This window comes from Phascolarctos cinereus, unplaced genomic scaffold (assembly GCF_003287225.1).
Source record: "Phascolarctos cinereus isolate Bilbo 61053 unplaced genomic scaffold, phaCin_HiC Scaffold_2;HRSCAF=192, whole genome shotgun sequence".
Taxonomy (NCBI): Eukaryota; Metazoa; Chordata; class Mammalia; order Diprotodontia; family Phascolarctidae; genus Phascolarctos; species Phascolarctos cinereus.
The window spans coordinates 136,718,863-136,744,155 of record NW_027555625.1 but is presented as its reverse complement, the minus strand read 5'-3'; the positions used below and the strand labels follow the sequence as shown (position 1 = coordinate 136,744,155).

The window sequence follows — 25,293 nt, the reverse complement described above, 5'->3', positions numbered from 1 at the left end:
AAAAAAAAAAATCACAGATCCAGACCACAAAAAGCAACCTTCAGAATACAGGTGAGGGTGAACAAGGCCAGAGTTTGATCACATAAAATGCTTTGCAGATCTTAAAAGCACAATATAAAGTTGTTGTTATTGTCATTATTACTGTGTTGGGACTGGGGCCACATCTTCTTGATTATGAGGATTCTTGAATTCATTTAATCTTTTAAATTTGACCTTTTTGCTGCTTACTGAAAACAGACCTGAACATCCATTTTTCCCATGTGGTATTTCACTAAGGCCTCTAAGTTCTACAAGGCAACCTCAAGAATAAAATTTGGGACTTTATTTTGAAGTTGATGTGAGAACACAGGTCCCACGGAGCACAAAGACTGAGTGGTTTAGCTCCTCCAGAATGTAGCCTCTGGTGTTTAGTTTGGAGGATAGAATTACAGCATTAATAGGAATGGCAGGGAAGAAACTAGCCAGAGTGGCATTGGGGACCCAATGTCCCAAGGTGTGCAGAGTGGAGTGATTTCACATCTGAGCTACTGGTAGGAACTGTGATGAATGAAAAACCCGAGAGATGATTTCTGGGTAATTACTTACTAATTAGGCTGGCTAAAAAGCAATAAATTGATGGTCCATGGTTTCTCTCAATAACCAAAGACACCCCACCCCCAATGGAGACACTGCATGTTTTAAATACCTTTGTAAAAGGGGATATTCCTAGCAAGTGAAGATCAATCTGATTGCTGGACGTTAAATGAGGAGGTCGATTAGGAGTCCTCAGCTCTTTTTGCTGAGAAAGGTGCTGGATCATGAGACTCAGCTGCCTCTAGCTGTCTGTACAGGGGAATCCATCTCTACCCAGACCGCTCTGGTTGGTTTTTTCCTTCATGAGCTGGGTCATCCTAGATTCTAATGGAGGGTTATAAGGACAGGGGCTTATTTTCTCAGGACAAGAACTTGCCTAGAATGTATTCTGTTTATATTCTAAACAGAAGTAATGTCTCCTACTTAGGTGGGCTTTGGCCCAAGATTGACGAGCATGTTCCCCTGGAGTTAGCACTCTCATCAATCAGCCATGTCCTTCAGAGACTGACTGACCTTCTGCAGGGGCTAGCCCTAAATAAGGAAATAAAAGAGAAAAAGTCTTGCTCCTAATTAATTATGGCTTATTAATATAATAGAAAATAATAATTTCTCTCAGAACTTTGGAAGCTGTGAGGCTTTCCTTCTTATCTCTTCATGTCCTGGCTTTGGAGGAGCTCTGGATTACAGTTCCCAAGGGCATTAAGGAATTAAGTAGCCAGAAAACTGATGTATGGGATTTTGAAGTAGTTGGAAGCTAGTCTGAGTGCTAGGAGAACAAGGAAAAGGCAGTGGTTACACTGTGAGATTTGGATGCAGCCTGAGACAGCTGCTGGTCTCAGATCTGGAGTGGGAAAGGTGAGCCTGTGGGTAGGCATGAGGCGGGAGAGGGAGGGTGGGAGGGAGGAAGAGAGAGAGAGAGAGAGAGAGAGAGAGAGAGAGAGGGAGAGAGAGAGAGAGAGAGAGAGAGAGAGAGAGAGAGAGAGAGAGAGAGAGAGAGAGAGAGAGAGAGAGAGAGAGAGAGAGAGAGAGAGGCAGAAACAGAGACATAGAGAGACAGAGAGAGACATAAAGAGACAGAGAGAGAAAAACAGAGAGAGACAGAGAGAAGGGAAGAGAAAAAGTGAACACATTTATTAAACAATCACTATGTGCTATGTTAAGCACTGGATATACAAATAAGAGCAAACAAGATGGTCCCTGTCCTCAAGAAGTTTACATTCACTTTGAGAAAGACAACATGTGAAGGAAATCTGAAGAGCCTGGAAATTTCTGACCTACTCTGCCATCTTTTATTCCATAAATAAAAAATAAAGTAAATAATAATAAAAAAAAGAGACAATATATAAAGGAGAGCTGGTGAGGAAGAGGGGACATACTTACTTGGCATAACTGTAAGCTATTGGTGTAAGCCTGGAGTCCAACCAGATAACGCCAAATCTGGCCTGTCAAAGCCCAGGATAGCTCTAGGGGCAGAGAACCATTCTCCAAAGAGGTAGGAAAGATGAACTAGCTACCAAAGATCATTCCAAGATCTCCACTCAGTTCTCCCTCATGGGAGGTGTTCAAACAGGGGCTTGACCACTTTGGCAATGTTGTGGGGAAAGGATTCTTGGTCAGTTATGGGTTAGAATAGATGACCTCTGAGTTCCCTCTCAATGTTGAGATCTTATTTCCCCAGGAATGGCTATACTGCTATCAGTTGGACCCACATTTCTGATGTGAGGGCCAGGTCACCTGATCCAGTGGTTCAGGAAATACCACCCCTGCCATGATTAGAGACCTAGGCAGTACCAGTCCCCAGGGGAAGGTCCAATGTCTTCTTTCCATAACATATCAGGAGCTTGAGTATACTCGAAGAAAGAAGCTAAAAGTGGTCCAGATGAGGAATGATAGGGAAGTTGTGGACCAATATCCTTCTTGCTCTGAAGATGAAGGTCTAGAGGTGAGGAAGAAAACCTAGTGGGCAGGACTTATAAATTCAGGACTCCATCCCAGGTAGACAGACATAGTCAAAAAAAGATAGAAGGAATGATTGAACTGGTCCTTGATGCCTTTGAAAGAAAGATAGAGCAATGGCCTAGCAAATGGATAGCAAGGTGGCGCAGTAGATAGAGTTCTGGGCCTGGAGTCACGAAGAATCATTTTTCTGAGTTCAAATCTGGCCTCAGACACTATTTATCTGTGTGACCGTGGGCAAGTCATTTAACTCTGTTTGCCTCAGTTTCCTCATCTGTAAAATGAGCTGGCGAAGGAAATGGCAAATCACTCTAGTATTTCTGCCAAGAAAATCCTAAATGGGGTCATAAAGAGTCAAACATGACTGAAAAATGATTGAAAAACAGAGCAAATGGCCAACAGAAAGGTCTAGAGTTCTGGACAGGGAAGCACTGAGACAAGCCATAAGAATTTTTTCATCTATATGCCCAACAATCTAGCAGAAGACAGTAGAGGAGGAGATGATCAGTTTTCTCAGGAACAAGAACTTTTACAAGAACCAGGCAGTTTGTTCTCTAGGGTTTATGGCGAGACAGTATTGCCACACACACCTGTCTTCCCACCCCCATCCTCCTCAGAAAGAGGAAAGAGGGGAAAGAGTGAGGCTTTTGGACTTTGCGGGGAGATCTTTGTCAGGAGCGTGAAATGCTACTGGATGGGAAGGCAAATGTAGCAGTTGCCTTTTGAATGGAAAGATGTCTTTACTATCACTTGTCATTGTAGGGGAAAACTTGCTTATGGTTCCATGGGGACACATTTAAGGATAGAGCACTGGAGAGAGACAGAGACAGAGACAAAGAGAGAGAGAGAGAGAGAGAGAGAGAGAGAGAGAGAGAGAGAGAGAGAGAGAGAGAGAGAGAGAGAGTGAGTGAGTGAGTTAAAGGTGGTTGGAGGCCAGGCTGGGTGAGAGAGAGGGCAAGTAGCTGCTGTGTGTTTTGATTGTGCATTTGGCATGAGAACAGAGGGTAAGGAAAGGTACAGGCAGTGCTTGCAGTCAATGTGAGTTTTGCCTATGAACTGAAAGGATCCGTGTGAGTCTGAAGGCTGAGGGCCAAAGCCCAAGACTGTATGTTTGGGAAATGGCTTGACCGGAAAGAAGAATGAGACTGGCTGAGTACGGAGGCTGAGAAAGACCTTGTCACTCACTACAGGGCTTACTGGGAAACTGCTTTCATCCACATAGATACCGAGACAAATAAGAGTGTGTGTGTGTGTGTGTGTGTGTGTGTGTGTGTGTGTGTGTGTGTGTATACAACATACATATATACTTCTATTCATCCACATCCACACATATATGCTTATGGAAAGTTTCTAGTGCCAACCCTCCTCCCCCAGCATGTACCAGTACAGATCAAGCAATGATAAAAGGTAGATCAGATTTTGTACAACTTATCTGAATCGCAGGCAACTGAGTTTACCTCTAGGGTTCTGTTTCGGAAGGAGAATGCCTTGGGAAATACCAGGCAACCTAACACTTGTGTTCTAGTTCCTGCTGTGCTAGACTGGTTAGATCTGTGAGGTCAAACTCAGGTAGAAATGGGGACCACTAAACCATGCATAAGGATCCCTGAGAGTAACATGTTGACTTAAAAACCCATGTTTACATATATTTTTTTTCATTAATACATTAGCGCATTGAAATCAGATAGAAACTACATTTTAATCTGGTTGGGGCTGAACTCTGGAGTGTTGTGGTCCACATGCAGCCCCATGTTTGATACCTCTGGCCTAGATGACCTTCAACAAGTATTTTACCTCTTTGGGGTCTCAGTTTTCCTTGCTTTAAAAATGAAAAGATTGAGCTAGATTATGTCTGTGTTCTCTTTCAGCTCTGGCATTCTGTTTTACATTTCACATATTTAAGAAATTTGAAATTTGGGAACCTAAGTGCTCTTTGATTCCTGGATTATACGTGTAATAAAAGCTCATTATAAAGCTCCTCATTTTACCAAGAATCTAAATATTCTGAAGATCAAATTATATCTCTGCATATAATGATGCAGAGCACTTTGTCAAGTCAGCAAGCATTTATTAACCACCTACTGTGTGCCAGGCACTGTTCTAAGCAATAGGGATATAAAGAAAGGCAAAAGCTAAAATTAAAAAAAAAATGCAGTCTTTACTCTCAAAGAGCTCACAGCCTAATGCAGGAAGACAACATGCAAACAAACATGTACAGAAGCCCATTTTACTGACTTTCCATGACCAAAAACCCAAACATGCAACAGTGGAAAGAAGGTTGAACTTGTAGTCAAAGGACCTGGGTTTGAATCCTGATTCTGCTGCATATTATTTTAGTCTCTCTATTTGCTTGTCTGAAAAAATCTGTAGAATGAGGGAGTTGGAGAAGCTGATCGCTAAAGTTCTTTCCAGTTCTGGCTCTACGATCTTGTGTTGAAAACTGAATTTACCATTTTCTCTCCAAAAATCGAGTTTCAGGGCAGCTAGGTGGCACAGTGGATAGAGCACTGGCCCTGAAGTCAGGAGGACCTGAGTTCAAATCCAGCCTCAGACCAAACACTTGACACTTACTAGCTGTGTGACCCTGGGCAAGTCACTTAACCCCAATTGCCTAATTAAAAAAAAATCTAGTTTCCCTTGTGACTACCCTAGCTCTCTTAAAAATCACTTAAAGAATCGCTAAGTATTTATTAAGCACCTACTATGTGCCAGGACTGTGCCAATTGTTGAGGACTTAAATAAAATGAATGACACAATCCCTAATTGCAAATAGCTTGCATTTATTCTAAGGAAAAAGACAAAAAGGACACTTGTAAGTATGTATAGATGCAGCTAGGTGGCACAGTAGATAGTGCCAGGCCTGGAGTCAGGAAGATTCATCTTCCTGATTCCAAGTCTGGCCTCAGATACTTACTAGCAGTGTGACCCTGGGCAAGTCACTTAACCCTGTTTGCCTCAGTTTCCTCATCTGTAAAATGAGCTAGACACAGAAATGGCAAACCATTCCCATATCTTTGCTAAGAAACCCTAAATGGGGTCACAAAGAGTCTGACATGACTGAAAACAACTGAACAACAGCAAAAGTATGTGTGGATTAATATAATGAGAATAAATACAAATAAGTACCAAGAAGTTAAATACAGGGTGGTCTGAGAGGGAGGTTGAGAGGGTTAGGAAAGACTTCATGTAGAAGGTGGTGCTTGAGCAGTGTCTTGAAAGAAGAGAGGGATTCTTTGAGGCAGAAGTGAGGAGGGAGTGCATTCCAGGCAAGGGAACAGAGAGGTAAGAGACAGAATATTTTGTCTGAGAAACAAAGAGGCCAGTGTGGTTGGATCTCTTAAGTGCAGGAAGGGGAGTGAAGTGCAATGATACTGGAAAAATACTTTGGGCTGAATTTATGAAGGGCTTAAAAACCCACACAGAGAAGTTTATGTATGATTTTAGAGGCAACAGGAAGCCACTGGAGTTGATTGAGAAGGGAAGTCACATGGTTAGATCTGCATGTAAGGAAAATTACTACAGAGGATGAAAGATGGACTAGAGTGGGAGAGACTATATAACAAGGGAGCTAATTAGGAGGTTGTTACAATAATCTCAGGGCAGCTAGATGGTGCTGTGGATAGAGTGTCAGAAGGGCTTGGGTTCAAATGTGACCTCAGACACGTGGTAGCTGTATGACCATGGACAAGTCACTGAACCCTGTTTTCCTCAGTTTCCTTATCTGTAAAATAAGCTGGAGAAGGAAATGACAGACCACTGCAGTATCTTTATTAAGAAAAACCCTTATGGAGCCACAAAGAGTTGGACATGACTGAGAGGACCCAACAACAACAGGACAATAATCTTAGAGAAGGTAATGAGGGCCTGAGCTAAGGTGGTAGCTAGCTGTGTAGCGAGAGAGAAGAGGTCAGTGATGGCAATACTTTGGATGGAAATAGGAAAGTTTGGAAAAGAGATACGTTTGGGGGTGGTGGGGATAATGAATTCTCTCAGCAGCACAAAATATGTATAGGAATCTCTATGCTTACATGGGGTACAGGACTGCATCTGCAAAATTTTCAACAGGAGAATAAAGGAATACAACTGAAAGTTAAATATATGTTATACTTATCATCTCATCCTATCAGAAATGTCCTAGGGATGGCAAGTTCCATTTGTTAGAATTCTATTAAACTGTCAGATTAAAAAAAAAGCAAAAGATAAATGCATACAGGTGAATTTTAGGGAGACAGAAAATATGTGATTGGAGACTTTTAAAAAATGTGTAACCATTCCAGCTCTCGTGCCCTACTTCTATCACATATAAATGTCATCATAATTTGAGGATGACATATTGAGGCACCTGTCTCCCACCCACTACAGTACTTTTATGTGAGTAAAAACCAACATTTTAAGGAATCAAGATCAGAGTAGAAGAGTATCACTCTGGGAGACTACTGACCTAGCTGGCCTCCTTTAATTCCCAACTAAAATCCTACCTTCTACAGGAAGCCTTCCCCAATTCCTCTTAATTTCAGTGTCTTCCCTCCATTAATCATTTCCTATATAACCTTGCTTTGTATACATACAAAGCTATTTATAGCTTGCTTTGTACATATTTGTTTGCATGTTGTCTCTACCCTTAAGGGTAAGGTTTGTCTTTTGCCTCTTTTTGTGTCCCTAGCACTTAGCACAGTACCTGGCACATAGCAGGCACTTAATATATGTTTGTTGATTGATTGATTGCACGTGGAAGAAGAAGGAGAGGCAGGATTACTTCCTCTGTTTTGCCTGATGGGAGGTGGGAGTGAGGAGGCAGTAGCAGATTAAATCATAGGAAAAACAAGGGCAAAATTATTTCCTTATGACAACCCACAGGCTGGTCTCCATGGTAGACTGGGAGAATATTTTTGAGACTATTTTAGTAGTCATCGAAACTGTATTGCTTATAAATTTACATATGGATAATCAGTCAGTTAATCAATAAATATTTATTAAGTGCCTACCTATGTGCCAGGCACTGTGCTAAGTGTGGGGATATGAAGAAAGGTAAAAGACAGTTGCTTCTTTCAGGGAGCTCATAGTCTAATGGAGACAACATAGAAACAACTCTGCACAAACAAACTATATACAGGATAAATGGGAAATCATCAGCAGAGGGAGGGCACTAGAATTAAAGGGGATTGGGAAAGGCTTCCTGCAGAAGGTAGGATTTTAGCTGGGACTTGAAAGCAGTCAGAGAAGCAGGGTGTGGAGGTGACAAAAGAGAGCATTCCAGGCATGAGGGACAGCCCAAGAAAATGCCCAGATTCAGGAGATGAAGAGTCTTATTCAAAGAATAGCAAGGAGGCATCATAGAGCATGTAGGACTCACAGAGTGTAAGAACGAGAGAAAGGTGTGTGTGTGTGTGTGTGTGTGTGTGTGTGTGTGTGTGTGTGTGTGTTTGGGGGGGGATGTTAGGTTATAAAAGGCTTTAAATACCAGAGGATTTTACGTTTGATCCTGGAGTTTACAGGGAGGCTACTGTAGTTTATTGAGTAGGGGAGGGTGACATGGTCAGCCCTGTGCTTTAGGAAGCTTAGCAGCAGCTTGGTCATTTTGTGATGAAAGTGGCAGGTTTAGGAAGCTTTGGCAGCTTGGTGGAGGATGGACGGAAGTAGGGAGAGTCTCATGGCAGGGAGACGAACTAACAGATTATTTCAGTGGTCCAGATTATGAGATAATGAGGGCCTGCCCCGGAATGGTGGCGATATGAGAAAAGACAAGGCAGCGTATTTGAGAGATGTTAGAAAGGTAAAATGGACAAGCCTTGGCAACAGATTGGATGGGGGGGGGGTGGAGTGAGGAAGAGAGGAAGAGTGAGGAGTTAAGGATGATGCCTAAATTATAGTCTAGGTGACTGGGAGGATGGCAGTACCCTCAACAGTAAGGGGGAATTTAGGGAGAAAGCATGGTTCAGGGCAAGCGATAATGAGTTCAATTTTGTGCATGTTGAGTTTAAGATGTCTTTGGGTATTCAATTTGAAATGTCCAGTAGGCAATTGGAGATACAAGACGGGAGGTCAGGAGAGTGAATAGAGATGGATAAGTAGATTTGAAAATCACCAGATTAGAGATGATGGAATTCGTAGGAGCTGACGGGATCATCAAATTAAATAGTATAAAAATAAGAAGAGAAGAAGAGAGGAGAGGAAGAGAAAGAACAAAGAAGCAAAGAAGCAAGAATTGAAGAGGGCCCAGGCCAGAGTCTCAGGGGAATGTCATGCTCACAGTTATTGGGCATGACCTGAATGAAGATTCAGCAAAGGCGACTGAGAAGGAACAGGATAGGTACAAAGAGAACCAGGAATGACTAGTGTCATGAAAATCTAGAGAGAAGAGAATATCAAAGAAAAGGTTATTGACAGCGTCAAAGTCGGCAGAGATATCAAGAAGGATGAGGACTGAGAAAAGACCATTAGATTTGGCAATTAAGAGATCATTGGTAACTTTGGAGAAAGTGATTGGAATTGAATAATGGATGAAGTTGGAAGCCAGACTGCAGAGAGTTAAGAGGGCTAGAGGAAAGAGAGCAGAATTACCTGTTGTAAATGGCCTTCTCAGGGAGTTCAGCCATAAAAAGGAGAGATGTGGGACATCAGCCAGCAGGGATGGGCAGATCAAAGGAAGGGTTTTGAGGCAGCCAGTAGACAAGGAGAGACAGAAGATAAAGGAGAGAGTGGGGGTGGTAGAGGAGGCAATCTCCCAGAGAAGATGGGAGGGAATGGGATCACGTGTGCATGTAGAGGGCTTTACCATGGCAAGAGAAGGGCTACCTCATTCTGTGAGTCAGGAGTGAAGGAGGAGATAGTGGCCAACGACATCTGGATGATGTGAGGAAAAGGAGGGGAGAAGAGGGAGCTGTTGGCAAATGGCATAATTTTTTTTTTCTCAGTAAAATATTAGGCAAAGTTCTCAGCTGAAAGGGTAGGGGATAGAGGAAGCTATGAGAGATTTGAAGAGAGATGAAAAGGTTTGGACAAACTTCTGTGATGCCTGGGGCAGTGAGTTAATTCAGGAAGTGCGAAAGTATTGCTTTGCTATAGTGAGGACCCAGTTACGGAATATAACTTTGTAGTAGACTCAGTCAGCATAGTTTCATTATTTTCTCCAGCTTTGTTCAGCAGCGGGTAAAGGAAGGAAGGCAGGAAATGGTGGGAATGCTCCAGGGCTGAGGCTTGGGAGGGTAAGATCCACAATATGATAAGGAGGTAAGAGACTTGAGAAGAGGACAGTGTAAAATTGAACTGGTATCCTGGGTGTTACCAATAGTAACATTTTGCACTTTATTTTCTTTAGCCATTATTAATAATAGTGAGCTAAAAGCATTTCTGTTTTTAGTTTTTCAAACTTTGGGTACTATTCATAATGTATAAGGATATAGGGCTCCAGGGAGCCAGAGGAGCCAGAGAGAACTGTTGAGATTCTGAACCTGGGGAACAGGGGAGGAATGTACCATTAACAGAAATTGCTAAGCAGGAGAGAGAGCTCATCCAGGGGGAGATCTCTATCAGATTGACTTTAGACATGTCAAGTTTGAGGATAGCAAGACAGCCAAATAGACTTGACATTTCATGTCTGAAATCTGGAAGAGATGCCAGGGCTGCTTATACACTTGGTGGGTGTTAAAGTCTTTAGAATGGAGCTCTACAAATTATTTTCCAAATCTGAGCAGGATACATTGGACAGATTTCCACAAATGGATATAAGTTAATGAATTTCAGTCTGTAGAAATCTGGAGAATGTAATGAATACTAATACCTAAATTAGTAGTATAAAAACAAGACTCTTTTCCTTCCATAAGTAGAATATAGGTTCTTTGGAGATGAGGACTCAGGAACACAGGTTATCCCTTCCATATCGCAGGGGTTAGGCGGTGCCCCACAGTCTGAAAACTGTGTAAAATTGCAGTTAACACGCATATTCATTATGATGAGTTGTGGAAAACCTGTTTTCAGGATTTTTAATGGAGCTGTATTGATTTGGAAGGAGGTATCTAGTGGAGTCATAAACATTTTTATTTATTTTAAATGAAGTCATAGAAAGTATGCTTACCACTTTGGCTGGTGACATAAAGGCAGTGGGGACAGTTAATGTATGGGATGACAGAGTCAGGATATCAATAGATCCCAATGTGATAGAGCAATAGGACAAGTCTAATAGGATGAAATGCAGTTGGGGTGAATGTAGACTTGTATGTTTGAGTTTTAAAAAACCAGCTTCATAAATACAAGATGGGGAAGCTATAGCTAGATTCTTGTGCCGCTGTCTGGCAGTTTTAGCAGACTGCAAGTTCACGCTAATTCAACAGTATTACCCTGCAGACAAAACAAAACAAAACAAAAACCTAATGTCATTAGAGACTATGTGAAGAGATGCATCATTTCCAAAACAGTGGGGATGTCAGTTCTGCCGTACTTGGTCCTGGACTGATTAGGGGACCATAGACTAATTAAGCCATTCAGTGGACTAGTGGGATTATTGAAAGCACATTTTTCATCAGAACCATTGGTCTTTTAGAGATTTAAATTCACACTAAGAATCAATAGGCTGGTGGGCAAATTTCTGCTTATACTGCAGAGTTGGACCATCTGTGTAAACCAGGAGTTGGAAGCTTGGGTTCAGTCAAAGGGCTGCACTTGAGGACCTAGAGGGCCACATGTGGCCTCGAGGCCGCAGGTCCCCACCCCTGGTCTTAAACACTGCAATTTGGGGATTTTCTTCGATGATATACTTTTTTTTTTTGCTTTGTATATGACATTTGTAATGAGATCCCTCTTGACTAGACCACAACTGACATTTGTAATGGTCCAAACCAAGGCCTTACCTGATGAAATTTTTTTTTTAGTTATAATTTTTAAAATAAATTTCTATCAGAAATTTTATTAAAAATTTAAATTAATGCTCAAAAAAAACCCCTTGTCTCTTTTCTTGGCTTCTTTGAGCCCCCCAGTAACTATTTGCAGCAGTCTTCCTCTGCTCTGAACCTACACCTTCCTTCTGGCTGCTACTCCCACCTTGCATTTTGCTGAAGACTTCCACATCCCATTCAAGAAACTTCTGTGCCTTGGGCTTGCATAGTCCCAGAGTAACAGACCAGTCCCCAGCATCTCTCTGACTATGACATCAAAGATGGGAAACCATTAAGACATCTCATTCTTTGGTGAAAACTTCTCTAGGTTCCGAAACTTCTGGAGTAGACTGAGACAGTAACAAAAATATTTAAGTATAAATATGAAGCTACTTCTGATAAAAGGTATACATACAAAAGAAAGAATTGTTTTCTATTGATCAAATTCTGATCTCTTTGATCATCTCATCCCATATATATGTGTGTATGTATTATGAAATAATACAAAATTGGGAAAAAAGAGAACACTGTATACCTTGACCAAATCCAACCTCAGACACTTACAAGCTCTGTCATCCTGGAAAAGTCACTTATTGTCCTTCTGCCTCAGTTTCCTCAATTGTAAAGTGGGGGTAATAATATCACCCACCTTGCAGACTTCTTATAAGGATTAAATACAATAATATTTGTAAAGCGCTTAGCATGGTGCCTATACACAGTAGGTGCTATAGGAATGCTTATTCCTTTCCTCTCTTCTTTCCCTTTAGTGCAGGGCCTGGAACATAGTAGGTGCTTAATAAATGTTAGCTAATAGCTTGACCATGCAGAAGGGATTTCTACTCATATATAAACTGAACTTTTATGGCCCCAGAATTTACATCCAACTCTGAGATTCTGTAATTCTATGCCTAAATAATTTAGTTGATAGTCACTCAAGATGTATATTTCAGTCAGCAACATAGAGGAGAATTTTAGCAATATCCTTCACTTACTATGTCAAAGAGTGCTGAAAGAACTGATGAGCTATGTGCTATTTAGATATATCATAGGATAATAGGACCATAGATCTCTAGAACTGAAGGAGACCTCAGAAACCATCTAGTTCACCCCCCACATATTTTATAGATGAGGAAACTGAGACCCAGGAAGGTTAAATGATTTGCCTAAGGTCACATGAATAGTAAGCATCAGATATGGGGTAGTAGCATTTCATCTGTGTGGGTACTCTTTCCATTAACATACTTCTATGAATCCTCCATAGAGACTCTACATGACATGATAAAGGCCCCTCTTTAAGTTTGTGAATATTTCTTATAATGTTTGGGTTAATCAGTACTCCAGCCATGAGAACTACCTTCTTATGAGGAAGCTTCCTCTCCCAATGCAGTTCAGCATGTTCTCTTCAATTTACAGTCTTAGAGAGTTGTTTTGGGTACCAAGAATTAGAGTGACTTGTCTAGAGACAAAGAGCCGTTATGTCTTCAAGTCTCAGAAATGAGATTGAACCCAGGTCTTCCTGACTCTGAGGCCAGCTCTTTTTCACTAGGCCACAGTGACTCTCAGATTTACTGCTTCAAGGTACATTGAAATTTTTTGGAAACCTCTCAATAGGTTATTATGTACCTGCCTACTCATTGTCAAATGAGGGTGCTGTTGCCCAAATTAGAAATACCATGACCATCTTTCTCTGACTGGAGGTGATGATTTCCATTACAGTCTGTCATCTTTTCAAATTGGACTATTGGCTATCACTATGAAAGAAAGAAATATTTGAAGAAGACCCCTAATCCTCAGGGAAGAATATTTCCCCCTGGGGAGAAAGACAGTAGAAAAAACACTACCTACAGCTATTTGCATGAAAGGCAATCAGTATTAGGCACTGGGCTAAGCATTGGGGATACCAAAGAAAAGTGAAAAACAATCCCTGTTCTCAAGAAATTCACAGTCCAATGGGGGAAACAAGATGCAAGCAACTATATGCAATCTCTCTGTCTCTGTCTCTCTCTCTCTCATCTCCCTCTCTGTCTCTGTGTGTCTCTGTCTCTTCCCCCTCCCCACATATATGTATGTACATACACATGCATATATGTGTACTTATATATATATACACATATACATATCATACATACATATATGATGAATTGGAGATAACCTCAAAGAGAAGGCACTTCTTGCAGAAGGTGAGACTTGCAAGGTGGCAGAGATAAGGAAGGAGAACATTCCAGGCATGGGGGACAGCCAGTGAAAATGCCTCAAGTTGGGAGATGAAATGTCGTGATGGAAAGAAGTGGCAAGGAAAGCAGTGGATTATAGAGCACACGGAGGGCAATGAAGTATGAGAAGACTGGAAGGGTAGGAAGGGGCTGGATTAGGAAGGGCTTTAAAAGTCAGAAGAGCTAGATTTTTCCTGGGAACAGAATGAAGGTCCCCAAGCACTCTGAAAGTGGGCTTGTGATTCTATCCTCGGGAGAGAAATACAAAAGAGGAAAAAAGGAGGCTGATCTCCAATATAGAGGGGGGAAATGGCAGCCTGTATCATAATTTCAAAGGTTAGGTCCATTGCGCTTTTCTGGTCACCAGTAGTCTGTGGGCTGGGATCTTATTCATCAGTTGGCAGACTTTGTCCTTGTCTGTGAAAGGGCCTTGAGTAAAATTTTATATGTTGACTCTTAGATGTTTATCTCCAAAGGATTATACATTTATTTTGGGGGAAAAAGTGGCCTTCATGGTAGACCACACAGCACAAATGTGCAGATAAAAAATTTAGAACACAAACAACTGGGATTTAAAAAAAGACCTTGCAGCTGGCAGATAAAGAGCCATGAGCTTGCTTCTCCTCTTTCATATCTTCCTAAGCGAATAGGACTGGAAACTGCTCTTGGGTCTCTCCTGAGGTGATGTGTTTCAGGAGGCGGGTGGGAGGTGCCAGGAGAAGCTCTGACATTGCCTGTTTAGAGATCTGTTACAAAAATGCAAACCTGCTGATAAAACCAAAGAAAAAGATAGTATTTAAAATGTACTTTTCCTAATGGAAACTTATAAGTTTCACTTGGTTTTGCAAAACAGAATCACTAGACTCTACTGGCCCTAATTCCAGTTGTATTTCTTACTGGTTTAATGTGTGCTTTTAAGTGACAAATCCAAAGTGGGTTTTTTTTTTTAAAAACCTGTAGTGAACAAATTCCTAGCGGGATCTTCCTCTCTGTCTCCTTTGCTTCATGCAGCCAATATAAACCTGCCATCTACATTAGTGCCATGAGTGTTGATCTCTTAAAAACTGCTGGTTGACTTCATGAAGGAAAGAGTTAGGACTGAGTTACAAAGAACAAGCCACTTCTCAGAAAGGATGAGGGATTGATACTCTGTGACAGGCACAGGGCAAAGTGGATAGAGAGCGAGCCTCAAATTAGGAAGACTTGGATTCAAGTCTGGCTTCTGACACATACTGGCTATGTGACCTAGGCAAGTCACTTCAGGAAAATATGTAAGATTGAAAGTTTTAGGAGGGTGCCGACCTGCATGGGGACAGGAATTTCCCTATACCAGTGAAAGCATAGGCCCTGTCCCTCTTTCTCCGTTCTATGAATCTATGGATAGGAAGCATGAGAGTGGAGAGAGTGGATTTGGAGTCCAGGAAGGCCTGGACTCCCATAGCTGTGTGACTGAGGGCAGGTCACTCTGCCCATCTGTGAGCCTCAGTTTCTTTACTGGTAAAATTGGGATAATGAACCTTTTTATGCCTACCAAAGGAGGAAATGAATGTAAAGAAATCTGCAAACTAAATCATGTAAATGTCAGTGATTATTATTATGACCTCCATTTTGGGTACTCATTCTTCCATTCTTGCCTAATAGTAGCTAAAATTTTGGCTTTGTCATTGTCTGGGTTTTCTGAAAAAAAAAAATAATGGAGTGGATTACTTGGATTAAACTATGCTCAAATGATATAAAGTCAAGTTGAGTCCAGTGGGACATCCAAGTAGAGATGTCCAGAAGGCAGTAAGTGATGCAGGTCTGGAACTCAGAAGAGTGAAAGAGGTGTATATGTAGATTTGGAAACCATCTGCACAGAACTGAGGGTATAGAGGGTATAGAGAAGAAAAAAAGTCCAAGTAGTCTATCTCTCTTTCTCTCAAGAGCACCACCTCCCTCCTAGGATTGGGAGATTGACTCTGCCCTTACCCGCCATATCTGATCGGTTACCACATCTTGTCATTTCTGCTTTCACAGCATCTCTTGCCTCTATCTCTTTCTCTCCACCATGCAACAGCCACCCTACTTCACGCCTGAATTACCTTTTGCTTAAATGATTATAATAGTCTCTTCATTAACCTTCTATTTCCAGGGTTTCCTTTTACCAATTCCTCTACACCAGAGATGTCAAACATGTGCAGCCTGAGGTCTGTAACATTCCTGAGTGGGTCTGAACCAGATTAAAATGAAAGTCTTAAATAGATTTTTACCAAAATAAAAATACAAGGGGCATCGAGGTGGCTCAGTGGGTAGAGCGTCAGCCCTGGAGTCAGGAGGACCTGAGTTCAAATCCGGCTCAGACCAGACACTTGATGCTTACTAGCTGTGTGACCCTGGGCAAGCCACTTAACCCCAATTGCCTCACCAAAACAACAACAACAACAACAAAAAGAAAACAAACACACAAAAATAAAAAAAATATAATAGAACATAGATAAGGTTAACATATGGTTTTCATATGACAATATGCCACAGCAGGGATCCTTACGTATGGTTTAGTGGCTCTATTTCTATTTGAGTTTGATGTCGCTGCTCCGCACAGTTACCAAGTCATTCCCTATCACAACAATGAATGAATGAATGAATGAATGAGTGAATGAAAAACCATTTATTAAACACTTCCTGTGTGCCAGCCACTGTGCTAAGTGCTAAGACTACAGATGTGAAAGCAAGACAATTCCTGCCCTTAAGAAGCTTATATTCTAATGGGGGAAGATAACGCATTAGGGGCTCAGGAAGGGGTGTTTTGGTGAGGGGAGTCACAGGGATAGTGATTAGAATCATAAGGTAATTGATTGAAGCTTCAGTGGCTCCCTTATTGTCCCTAGTATGAAATATAAATTCTGTTTGACTTTTAAGACCCTTCACACAGTGGATCTAACCAGTAATGAACTTTCAGCAGAGTCTAGATGGCCATTGATCAAGTGTCTTATAGCGGGAATTCCTTTCAGGTATGGGTGATACTAGATGGTTGTTAAGCCCCCTTCTAGCTCTAACGTTTGAGATTCCATTTTTCTAGTTTGAATTAACATCACTTGCACTCATGCATGCTGCGTTCCATCCTTACAGGGCACTCCGCTTCTTGACCCTACTCCTTTTCTCCACCTCTTTGAACTAATAGCCGCCTTCAAGGTTCACCTCAAGTGCCACTTGGCCTTTCATGATCCCCCCAGTTTGTAGTGCCCTTCCCCCAATTAATATGCATTTACTTCATTAACATCTTGCATTTTCTTGTTTGTGTACATTTTGCCTCCAGCTCTAGTAGAACACATGTGTTCGTGTGTGTTTTTATATCACTTCTTCCTGATACGGTGTCTTACACGTAGCAAGTACTTAATGAAAGCTTGTTGAATTGAGTTGTTGAAAGATATGCCAGATATGTGCATGTATTTGTGAAAAAAATGATAAATCACTAGTATGCTCAACTTCTCATTGGGTTAACTACACAGACTTTATGGTTCATAACCAGGGTGAGAGATAGGGGGTGGAAGGGAAGGAGGATAGAGAGAGATGTGGGGGAGGGGAGAGAAAGAGTGAGAGAGAAAGAAAGGAGAGAGGGAGAGAGAGAGATAACAGAGAGACACAGAGAGAGAGAGAATGATGAAAAATCCAAGATACTTTTTTTTTTAATGATTTAGACATATAGATACCATAAGCCTCCAAGATACTTTAAGGAGATTTATCTCTACTACCCATGTCCTGTCCCTCTCCACCCCCATCCCCAGCCTCAGGCAGTGCTCCTGACTTTATTTGTTGAGGAAAGAAAGATGGCAGCTCAGAGCACTGCACCAATGATTATGTGCTGAACAAAAGCACTCTAGCTAGTTGGTGCCCCCTTCCTTTCACCCCTGTACTATTTCAGAAGGTACAGCAGAATCCAACTCTGATAAATCAGACAAGTCAGGCAGGGCACTGGAGCGGGAAGACCAGGATTCTATCACTAGCTTTGCCACTTCCTACCTGTGTGATTTGCAAGTCTCTAAAATTTTCTTTGATTTAGTTTCCTCATCTGTAAAATGAACGGGTAGGACTGTATTATTTAAATGTCCCTTTCCAAAGGTGTCAGTGGGGCATCCAGACAGATATAACTCTAGAGCTAGTGAAATCTTCAGGTCTTCGGGACCGCAGATATAAATGTAATCATCTGCAAAAAAAAGGGGTGATAATTGAAGCCTTGAGAGTGAATGAGATTGTCAAAGGAGAGAGTGTATAGAGAGACATAAGATGGTCTGTATATCCTGTCTTAAAATCCTGAGAAAGGGATGCTATGCATAAAGATAGGAAGAACATTTCTGACAGGTGAGTGAAAAATGTGAGGTTTGAATGAAGTAGGAATGTATTCCTAATTCGCACCAGAAAGAAGCCCAGTTGTTTTTTGAATAGACTTATTTCAGTATCATTTCTGTGTGTGTATCAGTGTGTGGGTGCATGTGTGGGTGGGGAGGGGAATCAGTGAGAAGAGTCATTCCCTGTAACAGATAAGATCAGAGAAGGAATTATAATGCTATTTATCAAGCCACAGAGCCTCAGTCAGTGGAGTGCCTGGTCACCAGAGGGTCATAGGATCAATTGACCATCAGGTATCATCTAGCCAGCCCCTCCATTTCACAGATGAGGAAAGGGAAGCCTCAAGGGTCTTGTCCAGGTAGCAAATAGCTGAGCTAAGATTTGAACCTTATTCCTCTGACTCCAAGTCATAAGATAAGGTCTTTCCATTAGATAAAATATTTGCTTGAGATAGTTCATATAGTAGAATTTTACATAGTTGTAGTTTTTGGGAAATGATACTTTAGGGACCTAGGAGGTACAGTGGATAGGGTACTGGCCCTGGAGTCAGGAGGACCTGAGTTCAAATACAAGCCTCAGATACTTCTTAGCTGCATGACCCTGGGCAAGTCACTTAATACTGATTGCCTCCGAAACAGAAAATTATACTTTATATAAAAATATAAACTGAACAATATATGTGAAAAATAGCATTATATAAATGTCAAAATTATAGAATCAGAGAGTCTCAGACTTGGAAGGACTTCTAGATCAGCCCCTATAGCTGGCATAAGAATTCTGTCTACAGAATTGCTGTCAAGTAATAAATTCCATTTAAAGATCTCTAGTGAGACAGACTCACTTGTATGAGGATGAATTGCCTGCAGATTAGGAGTCATCAGAATAGGACTTTAGTGAATGAAGGACAAGAAGTTAATGTTCAGAGTCCCAAGGAAAGATAGACAGCTGTGTTAGGAAGCCCCGAACAATTGTCCAAAATCCACCAGGCCATTTTTTGAAAGGTAACGTTTTGTTTTGAGGTATCAGGCATTGTCCCACCAACACCCTAAACCCCCATCCCACAGGGTTAATCATGGTGAAGGTGGTTAATAGTGTGTGCTACTTTTGGTAGTTTACCCCCAAACTGTTTGACCATGATGTAGTTTGTCATGGATGTTCCATGTTCATGATGGGGTAAGGACAGAGTAGTTATTGCGAGAGGGAGGTTGAATGGAGAGCTAGAGAGAGAACAGAGCATGGAATTGTTACTGAGTATTTGGATAGGTTTTAAAGACTAAGGAGGTGAGGCAGCTAGGTGATGCATTGGATAGAGCACTGACCCTGGAGTCGGTAGGACCTGAGTTCAAATATGGCCTCAGACATTTGACACTTACTAGTTGTGTGACCCTGGGCAAATTACTTAACCCCAGTTGCCTCACAAAAAACCCCCAAAATCAACCAAATAAAAAGAAGACTAAGGAGGTGAATGGAAGGAAGGAAGAAAGGAAGGAAGGGAGGGAGGAAGGAAGGAAGGAAGGGAGGGAGGGAGGAAGGAAGGAAGGGAGGGAGGGAGGAAGGAAGGAAGGAGGGAAGGAAGGAAGGAAGGAAGGAAGGAAGGAAGGAAGGAAGGAAGGAAGGAAGGAAGGAGGGAGGAGGAAGGGAAGGAAGGAAGGAAGGAAGGAGGAAGAAGGAAGGAAGGAAGGAAGGAAGGAAGGAAAGGAAGGAGGAGGAGGAAGGAAGGAAGGAAGGAAGGAAGGAAGGAAGGAAGGAAGGAAGGAAGGAAGGGAGGGAGGGAGGGAGGAAGGAAGGAATGAAAAACATTTGAGTTGAAACTGATTCTGTTGGGGTGTAGGGAGAAGATTTTAGGGGCAGACATAGGCAGGTGATTTTTGCCTATAAAGATATTTGAATGGCCTTAGGTCCCAGTGCTAATCCATATGGAGCAATGTGCTGACCAAGGTGTGATAGATGTAAATATCTAATTGATAAAGTTCTAAAACCCAATTCTACATGTGGCAATACAACTCTTGGGAAAAAGTAGACTTCAAGTCTGGATATGAGAGTGTAAATGTAGGGGTCTATGTCACATAAAGTTATATGTGTATGTGTATGTATGTATATATGTGTATATATAGTATATATGTGTGTATTTGTATATGTACATATGTGTGTTTATATGTGTATATATATTTAGAACATGCTTCAAGAATACACACACACACACACACACACACACACACATATAGTTATATAGTCACATATAAGATCTTGAAGCACATTCTAACCCTCATGGCTGTTCTGCAGTAATTGATTAATCAAGTAGACAGGGGTGTAGGGAGTGTTTGAGCAAGACTAGCTTTAGTGTGAGTGCTTGCCAAGCCCTTTTCAGGCATTGTTGCTCATTCACCTCTGGTGTCCACCTGGCACTCAGCTCTCACTGTGGCTCCAAGAAGCTGTAGCATGCACAGCAGCCACACCCTAGCAAACCCTCTTGGCAGTCAGGCTAAACCAGGTTGAGGGCAATCCAGGGTCTCAAACTCATGGGTGAGTCAGAGGGATGTCTACCCCAAGTATGTGAATACTGCCCCCAGCAGAATAGGCAAATGAGAACAATGTATTCCAGTGGCCATGAAGGCAGCTGAAGCAGAGCTTGGCCAGACATTGAAGATGGCAAGGTCACCCACTGCATCTCAGGCCATCACCAATCATCTTGACTTTTGTCTTGCCATGGGACTTGGAAAAGAGAGTGAGGCTAACAACTTTGTACAACTCTGCTTCACTTAAACCCAATTCATGCACAAGTCAAGACATCACCCTGTGATATCATTGGTGCTCTTTGAAAACAAAGGACAAGCAACTACAACAATAGTAATCAGATAGATAAGTATTTATTAGGCATCTATGTTTTCGATGCTGCTGGGGTACCGATTCAAAAGAAATTATAAGTAAGCCCCTGATGGCTGCTCTTAAAGAAGGTGCAGTATATTTTAGTGAAGTTGGTATATGTATTGAGGGCTGTGGAGGGGGCTTGAAGTGGTTGGTACTACAAAGCTACTATTTTCTTATCAACAGTGATTTGCATAACTCATGAAAGGCTAATATCTCACATACTATATATTATTTGCAGGTTCTGCTTCTCCTACTTGTGTCTATAATTTATTTATATAAATATAATTTATATGTTCAAATATAATTTATATGTTCAAAAGCATACAAATACTATCTCTAAAATTTTTATAAAGTTTTCATTTTGCCTAGTTTTTGCTTTTGTTTTTCTCTCGGCCTTTGTATTTCTACTTATCACTCAGTACATAGTGACTGTAGATGTGAGACTCACTTCTGCTCCTGTGCTTTCTTCCCTCTCTAAAAATCCCCCATCTCCAAACACCTTAGACACCTCTACCGTATATTTTCCTCTTCCCCTTTCCATTTGATGTCCAGTGCAGCAAGGCATAGTTGCAAAGCTGATAAGCTAGTGTGCTGTGCAGTTTTAAAATACTGCTCACTTAACAAATGTAGGCCCAAAAGGAAAACTGTTGTTTCAAAAAAAAAAGTACTATATAAATACATGCCGTGTATGGGTTTATTGTTAATTTTAAATTAGTGCTTGCTGATAAGTGCCTTGTGTAGATTGTCAGGAACCATATACAAGAAATGGAAGAAAAGGGGAAAAGCTGCCTGAGGGTGCCCATTGTCCTTATTTACTTCTCCAGAAAAATCTTTATCTGCATGGAGTTAATACTCTGTTGTCAGCAGTAATCCGTGTTTTCCAGTGTTCATCCTAATAATCTACAGCCTCAGGAAAATTACTGTCTTTGCCTTATTTGCATCAAGATTTTCTATAACTTTATCAAAATACAGTCTCATTCCAGTCTTGAAACAAGACCCATAGTAATCAATTTCTCCCCTTATTTTAAACCTGGACGTGGTCCAAAATGCAATGTTTTATTTGTCACGGCAAACTCCCTTCTGTTCAGTCTGGTAGAGGGATAGGGTGTTATGGTTAATATTTTGGCTAACAGAATACATAGTTTCCTACTCTAAATGAATTACCAAGTTTTAGAGAATTGGAGTAAAATATGTTTAAAATTTAAAATATGTTGAATGTAATTTAATCTTCCACTAACCTTTATGGACCTCAGTTTCCTTATTTGTAAAATGAGATATTAGATAAAATGTCCTTTAAAGCCCCTTCTTGCTATAAATCATAGGATCCTGTGTTTCAGAAGGTATTTTACAAACTTACTTATTAAGAGTAGCCATCCTGAAAGTCAGTTACCATTCCACAGTACCATAGCTATAGAAGGTATTGGGACTGGGATGGATAACATCTATGTGGTATTTTAAGGTTTATAAAGTGATTTCCTCACAACAACTCTTTGAGAAAGGTGGTATATACTGGGCTCCTGGCCATGCCCTCGAAATTGTTTTGCTTGTTTTTAAAAATAAATCCTTTAGAAGGCCAGAAAAAATCACAAACAAACAGCACAGCCTTGAAAGTTATATGTTGAATTTATTTTGTATCTTAAAAGAAAAGATATCAGTAAGAGAATTTCCTAGTTTCATCTGTAGTCCATTTATGTGTGTGCGTGTAGGGGGCGGTTAATATGTATATGGAAATACTCATTTTATTTGGTGTTTGTTAAATTCAGATATTTTTCAAAAAATAATAATTAACCCTTTGTAGTAGTTTAATCATTCTGCTGAAAGATGATTATTTGACATCTATATTCTATATTACTTAGAGTTCACTGTGAAAAGCTTTTGGTATTTAAGAATATTGGGTGTTAGAAAGAAATAATTTATTTGCATATTGCCTTTGAGATGACTAGAGCCATGTTTCTACACTTCCGATTTTCAACTGGGAAATGTCTTGTTTTTAGCTAAATAAAGAGATTTCAGGAGCATACAGAGAAGGCTGCTGTAAGGATAGATGTATATGGACACTTGACCCCATTCAACACAACGTTACTGTCATTAGCCCCCCTGTTTTCACCAGTTTACCAGTTACAATGTGAACATCTAATAGTGTCCTCAGTGCTATTTCTGGTCTAGTCAGGAAATATTAAGCATTTGTGTGTGTCTGTGCATGTGTTTGTGCACATGCACACATGCGCACATGTATGCCCTAGGAACGTTGGTATCACTGGGGTTAGGGGTAGAGGGGAAGGTGAAATCATAAACTGCTAGATCTGGAAGGGAAATTAGAGTCCAACCTCTGCATTTTGGAGATGAGGAAACTGAGTGAATCCCAAAGACAGGAAGTGACTTGCCTGAGGTTGCCTTATGCAAAAGACAATGACACCTCCCCATCCCCAAGGAGTTTATAATCTGGAAGAAGCTTACAGACTAGTTTTTTTGTTTGTGTGTTTGTTATACCAACAATCTCATCTCTAGCATTATTCCAATTGTTCAAGACTGTTTAAGGACTTCCTTAAATAAGCATCCCCCAGGAGAAACATAGCTCAGAGGGCCCTGCTCCAAATAAACTAGCAATTCTTAATAACTAGCAGTTAACTAGAGCTTCGTTAGGGAAGATAGGTGGTGCTGTGGTTAAAGTGCCAGGCCTGGAGTCAGGAAGACCTGAGTTCAAATATGACCTCGGACGCTTCCTGGTTGTATGACCCTGGGCAAGTCACCTAACCTCTGTTAGCCTCAGTTTCTGTAAAATGAGGATAATAATAGCACCTGCTTCCCAGGGTCGTTGTGAGGATCAAATGAGAATGTTTGTAAAGTGCTTAGCAAAGCCTCTGGAACATAGTTAACTGCTATATAACATTTTTATTCTATTTAGTCCAATTCTTCATAAGACTAAAACCTCACTTGGGGTTTTCTTGGCAAAGACACTGCAGCGGTTTGCCATTTCCTTCTCTAACCCCTTTTACAGATGAAAAAGCCGAGACAGAATTACGTGACTTACCCAGGGTCACACAGCTAGGGAGTGTCTGAGATTGGATTTAAACTCATGAAGATGAGTCTTACTGACTCCAGGACTATCTACTGCGCCACCTCGTAGGCATATCTGAAGGTTAGCTATTATTATTAAGTATCTTGTCTAGCATCACCAGGCAGGGATATGATCCCAAGTGTTCTGAAGTGAGCTCTTTATTCATTAGTTAATGCTGCCTATGTGTGTTTATATACATATATATGTATACACATATAAAAGTATACAGAATATACACAACATGAATACAAGGTATTCAGTACAGGTAGCTGTGCTATGGAGGGCCTTAGTCATGGGGGAGGTAGCAGGGGAATCAGGAAAGAGTATGAGTCTACACTTTTCAGTTAAAATAAATGTTAGATAGATTTTAAAAAATAATCACAAAGCCCATTTTCAGATAAGCTGTTCCTACATCTAGCTGTTAGATTAATTATCTAAGAAAGGCATGGTAACCAGTTGGAAAGTGAAAAATTCAGTGAGACCCATTACTCAGCCTCATGGAGAATGAGAGGAAAAACATTTTTGCCAGAATTCATCCTTTGAAGAAACAAGATGAAACAAACAAACAAACTAACTAAAATTGGTTTGCACGCATGTAGGAGTAGCTGAAGAACATGAGTTTTTATATGCTCCGGCTTAACCAGATCTCTCTTATTTAGCATGCCAACATTGTTATGACTACATTTAATAAAATCAGAGCATATTATAGCTGGAAGGGACATTAGATTATACAGTCCAACCTCCACAAATGTAGTTGAGGAAACTGAATGAATCCCAAAGAGAAAAAGTGACTTACTTGAGGTCACATTAAAACAGATGATCCATGATGCACGTCGATTCATTTCAGTCAATCACTCAGTCAACAGAATTTATTAAACCCACTATTCACGTAGCCACCGGCAAATCACTTCACCTCCCTGTTTTTTAGTTTCCTCATCTATAAAATTAGGTGTTTGACTATATGACCTCTGAAGTCCCTTCCAGAGATAGCTCTGTGATCCTACATGCCAGGCATATACTATACAAGCATTTCTTAAGGGCTTATTTGAGCAAGACTTTAGGGAGACAAAGACATAACAGTCCTTGCCCTCGGTCAACCTAACCTACTTCATCTTCTGCCCACCTCTCACTATGCCAGCAGAGACCTTAGGGAGCTGAAGACCGAAGATGTGGCAGTGGCCATGTAACATCAGAAGCCCAGAATTCAAGACACCCAGAAAAGGAGTTGTCAAACATGTGGCATCGTTGCATTTGTATGACTGCTAAAACTCATTCTTAAAAATCATGGGATAAAAAATTAGTGGGCATTAATGTAATGGATAACTTGTAAGTCAGAGATAAAGTATTTCTCAAACCAGTTTTAAAAATGAATATAATGAGTCCAATCCATCTCACATGACAAAGCGTCTACAGGGGAGAGATAATTCCT

At 40.9% G+C, this 25,293-nt stretch overlaps 1 protein-coding gene across 1 annotated transcript in view; it reads left to right on the top strand.

Moving 5' to 3' along the window:
* SH2D4A (SH2 domain containing 4A) overlaps positions 1 to 25,293 on the top strand; it is a 106,088-nt gene that overhangs the window by 25,556 nt on the left and 55,239 nt on the right.